General features: G+C 45.7%; 1 protein-coding gene across 7 annotated transcripts in view; it reads left to right on the forward strand.

The window, feature by feature from the left end:
- LOC106746598 overlaps window positions 1-14087 on the forward strand; it is a 230760-nt gene that overhangs the window by 81718 nt on the left and 134955 nt on the right. The window contains exon 1 of one of the 7 annotated variants that reach the window (XM_014623405.1): window positions 8077-8555. The exons of 5 other annotated variants lie outside the window; for them this stretch is intronic. The gene's annotated coding sequence lies outside the window, so the exon portion shown is untranslated. Of the gene's footprint in view, window positions 1-8076; window positions 8556-14087 lie in introns of those variants that run through there. One more of the 7 variants, XM_014623387.1, reaches the window with a different exon arrangement.

Here is a 14087-nt window from a genome sequence, read left to right on the forward strand (position 1 = left end):
GTAGACGGGGTGTGTTTTTTAATAATTTTATCGATGGGCGTTTCTGCTTTTTCTAGGCAGCAGATAGCCGGGTATTTAGGTGTTCCTACGCCTGTACAGGGAAAAAGGGGACAGAGTGAGGGGCGGATGTTATAGTTAATACCTACCTACGTTGGCGAGTCTTCTGTTCGTTTTGGAAATTTCTCGCTGGTCGAGCGAGCGAGCAAGCGCGGATTTCCGTAAAAATTCAAACAACCTATACCGCTTTTTCTCCGGGAACAATCGGGATTATATCGAGAGATCCTCAACTGATTGCCGCTCTGCACCGCGTAGTCCGCAGCGCTACTTGATAAACAATTGAGCAAGCGCTCCATGTTGCGTAAAAAAAAAGGGGGAGAAAAAAACACAGTCGCGGGGCAACCGCGTGTCCCTTTTTTTTTTCTGGGCGGCGCCAAATAAACCGGGGTATCTTCGTGTGCGGGGACGTACTTCCTCCCCCCGGAAATGATCGATGTTAAACGGTTATCCCGCTGGCGATTGCGCGCGCGCGCGCGTACCCTTGAAAATTCACGACTTCGAGCCGCCTCCGAACGGTAATCTGAAATCGCGGCCTGAAGTCACAACTCGAGAGGATAAGCGTGTGGTTACCTTCCCGAGCGGCGTTCGTCGAAGAATGCGCTCTCTTCGTCGCTCGAGTTGCATTAATTGCGCGTTAAAGGGTGGCGTTTAGGTACGTATCCGCTCATTATCGCTAATCAGCTCGAATCTTCGTGCACGCGCGCGCCCCCACCCGCGCTCACCCGCGCGCATCTCGTTCGATTATTACCATTACACTTATCTAATTGAGTTATCGCGGACTATATCGTGCGATTAATCCGTCGTTGTATTATTTCACCGTGACGATGTGTTATAATGAACACCGCCGATGATAGAACCTCGCGGCGGTCCTAATTGCGCTTCCCGCTCGTCGTATCCGGCGCGCCGATACGGACTCCCCCCCCCCCCTCTGGCCATTAGGCGTCCCGTGGAATTTTCCTTTAAAATTTTCAGGGTGCGCTTATTATGTCAGAATCAATCCGGGACCGGCGCACACCTTCGCACTTTGTTCACCTTCCGACGTCGGCCAATGGGACGCTTCGTTTCGCGAAACTCTCTCTCTCTCTCTCTCTCTCTTTTTCTCTCTCCCAGCGAAATATCGACGTGATTTCGATAACTTATGACCGCTGCTAGTTCCAGTGCCGCCACTTCTATGGTGATTGCCTTTTGTTACGGTTGAATGGCGCTCGCAACCCCCTCGGGTCGGTAAGCCGGCGGGGCAACGTGGGGGAGGGCGAGGAGACGGAACGTTTGTCGGGCCTTTCTCTCCCTGGCTCGCCTGCTCGAACCCTGCGGGACAACTCGTTCCTTCCGCGGGCGAAACTGACCGCGGCCGAACAGGCGGTTGCGACTTGCGATACATCAAGCCGAAATCGCCTAGCCCGCGCGGCCCCGCTTTTTGTCGCTCGACCTGCCGCTCGCTCGCCGCACGGCGGATTTGCCACGAGAAAGCTCCGCCGATTCTCGGCTCTCGATTCTACGGACACTCGACCCTTCCGCCGCGCAACGGTGTGGGAATTATTGTTATTATCATTATTATTATTGTTAACGCGGTGCTTATTCCAGCGCGTGCGCGTGAATAAATCCCCTTGAACGTGCGTATAATAACGTGTGTACATTTTGATATGTACGAGTATATAAGGGAGGGAAAAGTTTCTTCGGATTTAATATGCGCGTTTGTTTGACACTTGGCTTAATTTAATAAAAACAACACAATTTAATATCAAATGTTATATTGTTTGAATGAAAATCGTTGCCTTTTCATTAGAGTAAAACCGTGGTTATTTGATAGAAAAAAAACAGTATTATTTGGGGGAAATAATGTTTCGTTTTCAATGAAAAACTATATTTCATTATATATTAAATATTATTTCATTGAAACGAAAAAAAAGTTCTTTAATAATTATTTCACCAATAATATGGTATTTATCTCCCAAAGATCCATAAGATCTCCGAAAAAATATGTTATTTGACGTGGAGATATTTGTTGTTTGAGTAACCAAACAATCCTGTTTACTGAATCAAACATGTTCGCTCCATTCTAAAAGACAAATTCGTTTCGATTAAAGAAGTTTTACTAAACCTAAAGAAATTGATCTCTATTAGAAAATGTAATATCATATTAACTAACTTGTTAATTTTGCATATATATACATATGTAAATTTCACACATATACATATTTTACATATACGTATTACACATATATGTATACGTAAGACGCATTCGAAAGCATTTCTGCACTCGTGCACTCGTATTGCGCATATAGCTTTCCACTGTGCGGTGTGCGTTTGAAGCGCTAGGAACGCGTTGCCAAAGTTTCGCGTCCAACTTCCCGGTTACATCTTGTACACGAGACACATTTAAATTACGCGGTCATTTATTAATGAGGAAGAACTGAAAGAAAGTTCGCCGGGCATTTCGCAAGTGCGCTCCGTGGAACGCGAGTGGCGGCGTACGAAAAATCTCATTTATTTCAATGTACACCGCGGAAGGCAGGGCAGCTTCTCGCTTCGGAAGTTATAATCTAATAGAGCTGCACTGACTGCGCACGCGAATAGCACGGAGTCTTAAATTTTCATATATTTATATAAATGAGAAGATATAAGACTATGAACTAATCCCGATATCCCGATATTTTCATTCTGATTATCCGATATCCTCTCTACAAAGGATATCTCATTTAATAAAAGATAAGCCCGTTAATAAAGGTATTATCGTTTTTATACAGTTTGAAAATATACATAACTGTGAATCTTTATCAGTTCAATAGAAATTCAACGAAAATAATATGATTATCCTCCCGTTGTCAAGTGGAAAATTGAACAGCTTGCGACCGGCTCTTACTGGTCCTTCTGTTACTCTTTCGTTGAAAACATAATCGTGTGATAAAAGTCAGCGATAAGTCAAATACGTAGTTTTCAACGTAACTGGATATTCGATCGGAGCATCTCAATTATAAAACGAAAAAAACATAAAAAGGGGATGAGCCGAGCGATATTTGATATTTGATTATTCCCGTTCAAAGTCGTAGTACGTCGGATCGGTGCTCGATCACGATGGGAAGGATAGCTGGAGGCGAGTCTCGACGTATCCTTACTAATTCAAAGGGATATCGCGGATCGAATGTCCCATGAATATCGCACGGATACTTAATAAGAATCAAATGGTGCCGTGAATATATTTAGTGATAACCCCGATATCGTAAATACGTAAATAGAAAAAGGGATAATCGATAGCGATATCTCAATTTTCCGATTGTATTCTGTTTCGTCTCTCTCTCTCTCTCTCTCTCTACCTCTTTTCCCTCTCATGTAGAATAACACAATTATTTCACATGTGTGGCAATTTGATGATATAATTTAATAACCGCGCGATATATTTAATTTTCCATACGACCACATGCACGTTCTTTATTTAGTCATTCATTCATTTATATGATACTTTTACTCGATTATATCCATATTTTCCTTTTTATACATACAGTTTTACAACGTTTCTTATCATTTTACGTTGTACTTGCCCTATTACGTATTATTTCTGACGGGAAGATTGGGATGGACAGCGAATTCGTGCGCGGGAATATGGCAGAAACTCGTTTCGGCCTTCTCATCGATTTCCTTCCCTCAATTTTCCATCTCTTTCGAAGCGTCGTGCGGAATTGCGGCGTCCCTTGACGTTGCGACGCCCGAAAGCTCGCTTCGGGGAAAAGTTCGGCCGACGTTTAAAAGCGTCGCAGAACTCGCCGGCCAACCAGTTGCGCGTGTTCTCACCAGTTTCGTTCGTTCGTTCGTTCGTTCGTTTTCGCGGGTCAAGGTAAAAGTTTGCGAAAGGAAACTCGTAGGAACGTAAGTTTCCCCAGGAAGAGGATGTTCGTGGCTTTTCCCAGGATTCCCCAAGGAGATCCTCCCAGGATCCTTACGTCCGCTTGATAAAGCCCGGTCCCTCTCTATCTTCAACATTTTTCTCTCTTCGCGACCTAGATTTTAAAATTGATATCGTCTCGATTCTGTACTCCGCTCTAAATGCTCCGAGAGTCGTGCCGCTCCAATTCGACGGACGCAATTTATACCGCGCTTGTTCGTGCGCGAACGACTCGATTAACGCCTTCAACATCGCGTGTATGTCGTGTATGGGAAGAATTATTTAGATCAAAAAGTAGAAGAACTCTCTCTCTCTCTCTCTCTCTCTCTTCCTCCAAGTGGTGTCCGTTGGTAACCGAACTTTCAACTTTCCAGAATAAACAAAGATCGCGCGCGCGGAGCGAAGTGATCCCACGAATATGGAGATTAGAGCAGCGCAAGATCGGGTTGTCTCTCAGCGCTAAAAACTCCATAACTGAAACTACATAATGGCGGAATACGGTGCCGGTCGGTCGTTCGCTCGGCGAGATTCAGTTTTCGTTAAGTTCGCGACGTATACGCTCCAACTCTTTCTCGCGGCCATTCGGAAACTTGTCCCGCGCCGTCGACGACGCGTTCGCGGTCGCCCCTTGTGCGAGCGCGCGCTGAACGTTCGTTCTCATTCGTTCGTCCTTCGTGTTCCTTTCGCGCGCTAAAAATGCCCCGAGCCGTCTGCGAAGAGGAACTCCGGGACCTTCATCTCCATACGTTCCCTTTCGACTTTTTGCCCGACGCAAAACACGATCTCGCGACTCGCCTCGACATTTCGCTCCTTCATTATCGCGAGAGAGCGGCGCTCCGAGGCTCGTTACGTAAGGAAGAGGGTAAAAAATAGAAACAGCGCGAATGAGCGCAATAATACGATGAACAGAATATCGCGAGACCTATTAGGAATCAGCGAGAGCGAGGAAACGCAAGCAGGAAGCGGGATTTTCCAAAGAAAAGGAATGAAGACGAAGGAAAGCAGCGAAGAAGGAGGAGAGAGAGAGAGAGAGAGACGAGGGTGGGGAAGCTGAAATTCAGCTGGCACGTTTTATCGTACAAAATTAACAATAAATCGTGCGCTTTCGTCGAGGCTAAGGATAACCGGCTTTTACGCGCATCGCAATGGTGCGCATTATTGCATTTCGAGTTAAGTGAGACCAAACAAGATGGAGGGGCGGGAGGTTGGCAGAGGGAGTCGGGAGAAGGGCATTCGTAACGTTCGTGGCGAAAAATCGGATTTCCGGGGCCGGGGGAAATGTACAAGTTAAATTCAATTCCGGATGCGTCGTGATTCTCGAAACTCTCCCGGCTATCTCCATATAAAGACGATCTCTCTCTCTCTCTCTCTCTCTCTCTCTCTCTCTCTCTTTCTCTCCTATTTTTCAACTTTCCTGTGAACACATAGGAAAGGGGAGGAGGAAAGGGAGCTCGGGAATGAGCATTTAGCTTCTCCCTTGTTGTCCGTTTCCTCGCCAAAATATTCAGCGGATCTCGCGCTACAAGGCGACTAAAATTACTTGCAGTCTCACGTTTATTTACGTGTCGCGGTCGCCGAAAATTATATTGGCGACATCGCGAAGCGCTCACGAGGCTCATTAAGGTGCCCTCACACGCATTAGTGCGGGAATATAAATCCACGCTACTCAGCTGCTGTTGTCTCACGCGTGAATCTGCACAGACACACGCACACGCAGAGACGTGTCTGCTCGTCGAATATGTTTTATCACGGCATGAATCTGAGATCGTGTATGCGTTCCTTCGCGACAACTTCGCGACATATTCGCAGAGAGATAGTGATAGAGAGAGAGAGAGAGAGAGAGAGAGAGGGGAGAGAGAGAGGAGTCGACTTTCGCCATGAATTCAGCGAGCAAAAGTTCGTGTTTACGCGAAAATTGCTCGGGACGTAATTGATTTGGACGGTAATCCGCGTGATAACTTTCCGGCCGAGCGACCCGAGATACTCTCTCTCTCTCTCTCTCTCTCTCTTTACTCGTGGTCCGTGGAAAGTTTTTCCCCCGCGTACCGCGCATCTTGCACACGCGAGTAGTAACTATCGCGAACGCGGAAAAATGACATGTGACATCCCCCGTCGCGATGTGTGCGATTCGGGGGAGATCGAAGATCGTTTCGAGGATCGGGGACATGCCACGAGGAGGTGTCACGGCCCGTTTTTAACGGCACGGGGTCGGCTATTTGCGAACAGGGAAACGGACACTTCCCAGCTTCTTTTATTGGACAAGTGAAAAAGCTTATGCATAATTCTCGCACAACTCGGCTCGCGATGTTCGTTCGGGATGTTACGCTCCGGGGGAACGGAATTTCCGTATTATGTGAGTCGCGGAAAGCTAAGTGGAATATTAGTATCTGCGTAGAGGCGGGGTTAAACAAACGAGAACGGAAATCAAGAGACAGCGGAATTCACTCGCGGAAACGCATGACGTTAGCCCTAAAGCCGCGGGAGCGAAACGCGAAGGCTGCGCGCGGTAATTCGGAAACGCGCGTCGCGATGAAACAGTTCGCCGAGATTCCCCGATGAGATTTCACACCGCCTATTGAAACACCTCCTCCCTCGCAACGCCGAGGATACTTTCCCCCGATGTTAACGTTATTCATCGAGATATTTACGCCGACCGTGAGACATATCACGCGATACGCGTGACTCACTCGCGGCTATCGCGAGAATTTCGACGCGACGAACACGAGCGCCTGGCGGGAGAAATTGAATGACTCCTTCGGAAATAACAACGCGAGAAAATATCTCGTGAATCTCCCCGCCGTTTGCATCATTAAGTCGCCGCACAAATGTCGTGAGCGTTTCCGAACGAAGCGCTATCAAATCATTCCAGCCGGAAGTTATCCCCGACTACACGGGTTTTCTCCACGGAAATTTCGCGAAAACTACCCCCCACTTCTTGAACAGAAAACCGGGGGGGGGGATGCTTACACTTCGTCGGGGAACGCGTNCGAATCGAAACGCGTTCCCCGACGAAGTGTAAGCATCCCCCCCCCCCGGCTTTCCCGCGTCGTTAGCGCATTAGCGTCGGAAAATTACGGTTAGTAGACTCGGGAAGGGAGGAAGGATCCACGCACAGAAGGCCGGCCGGCAGGGATGGTACAGCAATCGTCCATTTGAGGATAAAGTCAATCTTCATTGGCAACCTCTATTGTGTTACGACGCCCCTTCTAAATTCCTAATAGATTTTCACCTGCCACGGTAGGAGGGAGGGAGAGGGAGAAAGAGCGGCGCCGACGTCGCGCCGGTCGAGTCGTACCGTAGCCAATCGATCAATTAGCCCATTCCGCGCGGTAATAAGTAAGACAAGTGAGACTGTTAGTTCGCTCGAGCTCGTTACCCATAAGCTTTATTTATTACGCGGATTGCGGCGGTCGCATGGTGGATTCCGAGCCGCCCGTCGACGCCTCGTCGGCCGACGCAACGTCCCTTTTCATTTTTCAACGGTGTTTCGCGAGCGGACGCGCGCCGATCCCGCACTATCCCCCTCTCTCTCTCTCTCTCTCTCTTTCTCTCCTCATAACTCGTTCTAGACTTCAGTTATCGCCTTTTGGAATTCACTACCTCCCGAAATCAGAAATTCCAGTCGATCCGGCAATTTAAGTCCAGACTTTTCAATTATTTAAATAGGTTATTCACTTAACATGCACATTAATTAATCTGTTTAACCTTTCCGTTTAAATATAACGTATGTCTCGGGCATTTTTGTTTCATTGTACCATCAGGATTAGTCGTTATTAAATATTATACCCCTCTCTTCTTTCTGTTTTCTTACTGGTATTATTGTTAATTTACTTCACTTGAAATCTGTCAATTCATAAACCTGTAGCGTTCTAGCCTTAGAATTATCAATAAACGCTTTTATCTATTTATCTTTCTCCCCTCCCTTTCTCTCTCTCTCTGTTTCGAAACTGACAGACGTATTCGGGGTTTTCTCTTGGCGGCGATTTGGGACGGCGATCGAGAAGTTGGATGTTGCGCGTCGCGTTACAATGCGGTGATGAAAAGTGGATAAAGCGGAGAGAACTCTTCCGTCGTGAAGCGATGCCAAGCGCGCCGCTCTCGATCTGAGCAGCCGACGAGTCTGGGCGTAAATCGAAGCGTACGTCGAATTATACACACACACGCACACGGTGCCAAACGTACGAGCTTATTTTCGCCGGGAGAACCGCGTCCAGACGAAGCTTTTTTACCGTCATATCGGGGAGAGAAGAGGACCGAGACGGAAGAAGCCGGACCTCCGTAAATCGACGCTGTAAACTGTTGCTTTATAGCGCAACGATTTTCGTGAGACCGCGATGCAAGCTGCATTTCTCCCGGATTGTTCGAGATTCGCGATTATAACGCCGATGCCAAGTGCCGCTTTTGTGTCGCGCGCCGGTATTTCGGAGACCGTTGTGTAAAATTAAGTCGGCGTCGCTAAGCGTGCGGAGAGAGTCGCGGACGAAACGCGCTCAAACGAGCGGATTCCTGGTGATAATAGCCGCCCTCAGGCCGCCCGAGTCGTCGGTGGAAGTCGAGGCGGCTTCGCCGCGATCTTGCCGATTTAACCCTTTCGATCGGGTTATGTGCGGCTTTCACAGTGAGTTGACGAAATGATTTTGCGTTCGGCATATCTCTTTCTGTTTTACCGTCTTTTCGTTTTGTTGCTCAATATAGTTTTCTACGTGAAACGATGTGTACATACGTGTTCGGAATTCTCGAGGAAATAATGTTAAATTAATATATTCACCTTGTCAACAAATGTTGCGACGCAACATTTCAGCGGGTCCTTTTTAACACAAAATCTTTTACCGCGAACCTACCATTGAGTTATTGCACGTTCCACAGTGGGTTGAAACATTGATTTCGTGTTTATATTGTTTAACCAGCTTTCTTCCGTGTAACAACATGTACATATCCGAGATTCATGAAAAATAACTCATAAAAAAGCGTGATAGAAAGGGCTAATACCCGCAGAACGCGTCGGTTTAACCCTTTCGATTCATTTGGGTTTGTACATGTGACCCACAGTGAGAATTGAAAAATTCAGTCTGCGTTAATATCGTCCACCTCGATTTTCTGCAAGTGTAACAACATGCACGTATTTGGAATCCCTCCGTGAAAAGTTGGCCCCGAAAGGGTCGATACGCGTACGTAGAACGCGCCGAACATTCCAAGCGAGGTTATTATTAGTACGATAAGAGCGCGTTGTAAATCGGATTGCCGGGCGCAAATAAGATTTTAAATGAAAAATTGCTTTAGCGGCTCGATTCCGGTTCGTTTCAACTTACTCCGCCAACTCGCCCGCCGCTCGGGTTTGCCCCTCGCGCCCTGCTATTATATACTTCCTCCGCGAAACGCGGTTTCCTTTTTTTAGCTTCATTCCGATTCATTCCGTCCGTCCGCTTTGCCCCGTCGTGCTAAATGTTATCGTCGCGGCTCGATATCACTATCGAACGCTCTGATTGGACAAGTGCGACCTATAAAGGAGAGAATTATATCCGGTGTGCCGCGAGTTAAATTTCATCGCGAGGAAACGCGTTTCTTAACGTGACCCGTTGCCTCTTTCTCTCTCTCTCTTTCTTTTCCTCTCTCCTACAAGATCGAAACCAATCGCGGTTTCTTCGTCGCACGACGTTCTCTCGCAGTCTTTCGAACGGCCGGCTCTCGTTTCTCGTTTCTGCTCAGCGTATAAGATTTCTTATGCAACGTACGTCTATAAGAACGGCAAATAAGCGTTTTCGCCCGTTATCCACCCGACTTCCTCTCTCTCTCTCTCTCTGCCTTTCTCTCTCACTCTTTAAACGGTTCGCGATATTCGAACAGTCGGGCCCTCGAGGGACTTCTCTGACTAGTTTCCAGACTGCTCTTTATCGAATCGATTTTGGCGTATATCGTTAGAATTCGGCGCGGCTCCTCGCGCGTCCTCGTTTTTATCAGAGATTTATCCGCCGGATAAACGCGCATCTCCTTTCTCTCTCTCTCTCTCTGTTTCTCGCTACAGTCTACTTACCGCGCGATTTTCGCCAATCGAATATCCCTCCGATGCCCGATATGGTGCTTCTCGACGTATCGACGATTATAAGGAGAGCGAGGTCAGCGTTTATTTAATCGGGAATAGAGCGTGTTATTAAGCGGCGGCATCTTGAACGTGTGCGACGCTCTCAGAAGGTTATTTTTATTTATTCGCGAAGTTCCACCGATCGCGACGCGGTCGAAAATAAACCGCGAATGGCGGTGCTAAAATCCGAGATCGCTACGCTTGATCTTCTCTTGCAACTGGATAATTCATGTGCGCCAATCCGCGAGTGTGTGACCCAAATACTCCCGTGTTCTTGTTTCCCTCCGTTCTTCGTCTGTTCTTTTTCCTCCCAGATTTTTTTTTTACCGTCCCCGTTGCTCTCCTCTGTTCGTCCCTCCACGTTCCGTCCCTCTTTCTCGCTGTTGTTTTCTTCCTGCTTTTATATTTTACAACTGTCACACACGCGCGCGCGCGCGCGCGCTCGGTTTAGATTCTATAACCAAAGCTCGTGCGTCCGCAGTCTTATTCTCGACTTTAGTTAGAGCGTGCTTATCCCTCCCTTCGTTGAACAAGAACGTCGAGCAGAATTTTCATCGGGGAACCGCCGACCGGTCCTCGTGAATAGTAACATAAACGTTCCCGTGAGAAGTCAATTTTTCATTAGCGAATCGCATTCCCTTGTTCACGGGGAAAAATTAGTATCAACTTAAGACTCGTATTCTCATATGCAGGCAAGAATAATCTTACACGAAGACAAAACTTGCTCTTACCTGAAAAAATTCGACACAATTCCACTAATACATTCATGTTATTCAAGAATAATTTTCACTGTAAATGAAAATTTTTCAAATTAAGAACGATATCATTTTGAAGATATGTATAAGATTGTTCTTTCTATCTAATATTTTTTTGTCTCGTTTCCTGTCAAAATTATTCTTGAATAACAAGAATATGATATACGAGCAAGTTTTATCTTCACATAAAATCATCTGTTTTTGCTTATATATGAAAATTATCAGACTAAAATTAATTATGAAATTAATACTGATTCTTTTTTCCGTGTAGATGCGCACACGTAACATAGTTTTATACTTAATACTTTGATAGCCGCTATCAGGCACGCGAGTCAGTCAGTGACTTTATTTTTGTCAACAGTTATCGCGATATAAAGAAATATCTGTCAATAATTTACAATACGTGCTACCCTAACCTGGGGATCTTGTTAATCTTTTCGGCATTCGTTACTTTCAGTATATCGTCGACTCATTAATACGCTAAAGATTCAATAGACATATTTATTTACTATTTGTGAAGACAAAATCTCAGACAAGCATTTTATTTAAAAAATTACTGTAATTAAATTTACTCATAAAATCTGCAAAACAAATTTAAATCTTAAGATCATTATTTTATTTAAAAAATGTTTCGTTTAACTTGAAAAGAACCAGAGTAACCGAAATACATCTGACAACTTTATTTTTATTCTATATTTAACAACTCATATTTCGAAAACTAAAAGTTACTACGGTTACTGCTTACAGTAACTACGGTTGTTACAGTTACGATTTGAAAGCTTTTGTATCGAAAGAAATAAACCTGGGAAAAGTTAAATAGGAAATTGTGCCGGGCATGTAAAGGGTAGATTTACGGAATTATGTGCAAGGAGAAATGTTCGTCTCTTTAGACACGATGCAAAAGGGAGCTTTCGAAGTCTGCCGGCGGCGGACGAAAATCTTTCCACGATAAGTCCTACCGTCTCGTACCTTTGATATAATAATATTATATACACTAATGCAATCATTTATTTTAACACCTCACGCATCACGCATCGAACACGAACGATGAAAATAATTCAATCAGAATGCTCGGACCACACGAGAAATATTCCGATGCGCACAGAGGCACGTATACTTTCTCTCTCTCTCTTCCCCACTCTTTCTTTCGGTTCGAGTAGCCTCGTTCCGTGCATTCGAGTCGCCATGCCAAGAAGAACGCTGGATTACGTGGTGACGATTGGATCAAGTGGTTGTGCGGCTTATTTGTGGGGCGCGGCTCTATGTAAAGTCGGAATGCGACGCGTGTGCCACGCGACTGACTCATCATGGAGCGCGCTAATTTTGGCGGCGGCAGCCACGTAACGCGACGCGCGTTGTCGACACGATGCTGCTGGTTGGCGGTGGAGAAAGAGAGAGAAAGGGAGAAAGAGAGACGATTGTTCGGCTCACGGAGAGCTGCGAACTGCCGATTAAAATCGCGAATTTCGCGGCGTTCGCACTGCGGGTGGGAACGGTATCTTGCTCGACGGTCGCGAGATCAACGCTCGTCATCGCCGTCATCGAGTCGAAATTTCAACGCCACTTTGATGATGTTAAGGGTAGCTTGCGTCTACTTATAGATGGCTTGATAAAAACTTACACTGAGAGAAATTATAGTATTAAGAGGAAATAACATCTGGTTTTCAACGAGGGAATTTTCTTTTATTGCATATTAAATGTTACTCAACTGAGAAAGTTCTTTAATATGATGATTATAAGTAAAATATGAAAGATTTGTCTTTTAGTATATTTTGACGATACTAAAATTCATTAACTTTTCTCTTGAACTTTCAATTCTACGGATTTCATTTTGTTGCTGCCGCGAACAATCTATTTTGACGCTAAAACGGGGAAAGCGAAAACTTAAGACATCATCAACGTCCGAGTATAAGAGTAAATTATATCATTAGAATTGAATTTGATTCCATTTCGCTATTTTAGCTCCCACCGTGTTGCAGAATTAAATTACAAGTTTGACATAGAGCGACCGGAATTTCAACTCGGGCGGCTGTAACCACGCTCGAAGTACACGTTCAAAGAAAAAAATAATCCCGACTGAGTACCCCAGTCGAAAATCGTGCCTTCTGTTACGCCGTGCTAAAAGGCTCTCTCTCTCTCTCTCTCTCGTGCGCACAGTCGTTAATCAAAAATCCCATCCGGCGCGCGCGCCTCTCTTCCATGAGTAATGAACGCTCGAAAACGTCAGCGATGCCCGGCCGATCGCATATTGCTAATTAACATCTGTTTATGCTACGCATGCCAAATTATTTATAAATATTCATGGCGCAGTGGACGCAGCGCTCGTTTCGCTGAAAGTTTTATAAAAGTTAATAGATCCGATGCATAATTGATGCACGATCTTGAAACGATCGTTTGACGTAGTAAACATGTCGCGCGTGTCTGCGAGAGAGAGAGAGAGAGAGAGTGAGAGAGTGAGAAATTGAGGGGCAAAGGGGGAGGATGTCATGCGCGCGTGTTTTAACGTCATCTTTTTTTCATAATATTTTATAAAATTGCAACGTTCAGCAGATCGCGCGGATCAGTACGTCACATTCGGCGCAAAATCAAAGTAAATTTCCGCGATACGTTTCAACCGTGTACGTCGTAATTTTGCTTTGACAACTACAGAAAAAAAAGCATACATATAATTCAAGCTCTCGATATAGCTCGCAGAGGAAGAAACAAGAAGAGACGATCGAACAGCGAAAAACGTAAACTTCCTCCGGGCGATGCATGAATAACCTACAATTTCATAATACTTTCCGAAGAATTTTTCAAAGCCCTCTGTTCGCATCTCTTATCTCGTGCCATCTCGTTTTTTATTTACTTTGGGGGTATCTCCCCCGCGAGGGAGATTCGATAATAAAAAAAAAGGAGGAGATGGGGGCAACGGGAGAAAGAGATATCGCTTCAGATTTTGCGACCTGAAAAGTTTAGGAAACAACATCGGTTCAGCGGGCGTGCTGCGGCACGCGATGAAGGGTGACAGGGGGAGGAGGTGGAAGGGTAAAGAGTGCGCGTAGAGAGAGAGAGGGGGGACCAGAATTGGAAGGTGAAGCGGAGAAGTAAAAGGGCAAAGAGACGATACAGCTATGGAATGTGAGAGCAACTGCTTCCTAGTGCCGCCGAGATAAGACTCGGCAAAGTAAGATGAAGCGAGTCGACGAGTGAATTCCTAATTTAAAATCCAATTCATTCTCTAATCCCATTCACGTTATACCGTACGTCTGGCGTTCACGTTCGTTCGCGAGAACCCGGGTCGTTAACCCGGTGATTACCTGGATCTTTTTGCATT

This window comes from Dinoponera quadriceps, unplaced genomic scaffold, assembly GCF_001313825.1.
Source record: "Dinoponera quadriceps isolate SergipeBrazil2010 unplaced genomic scaffold, ASM131382v1 scaffold192, whole genome shotgun sequence".
NCBI classification, from domain to species: Eukaryota; Metazoa; Arthropoda; class Insecta; order Hymenoptera; family Formicidae; genus Dinoponera; species Dinoponera quadriceps.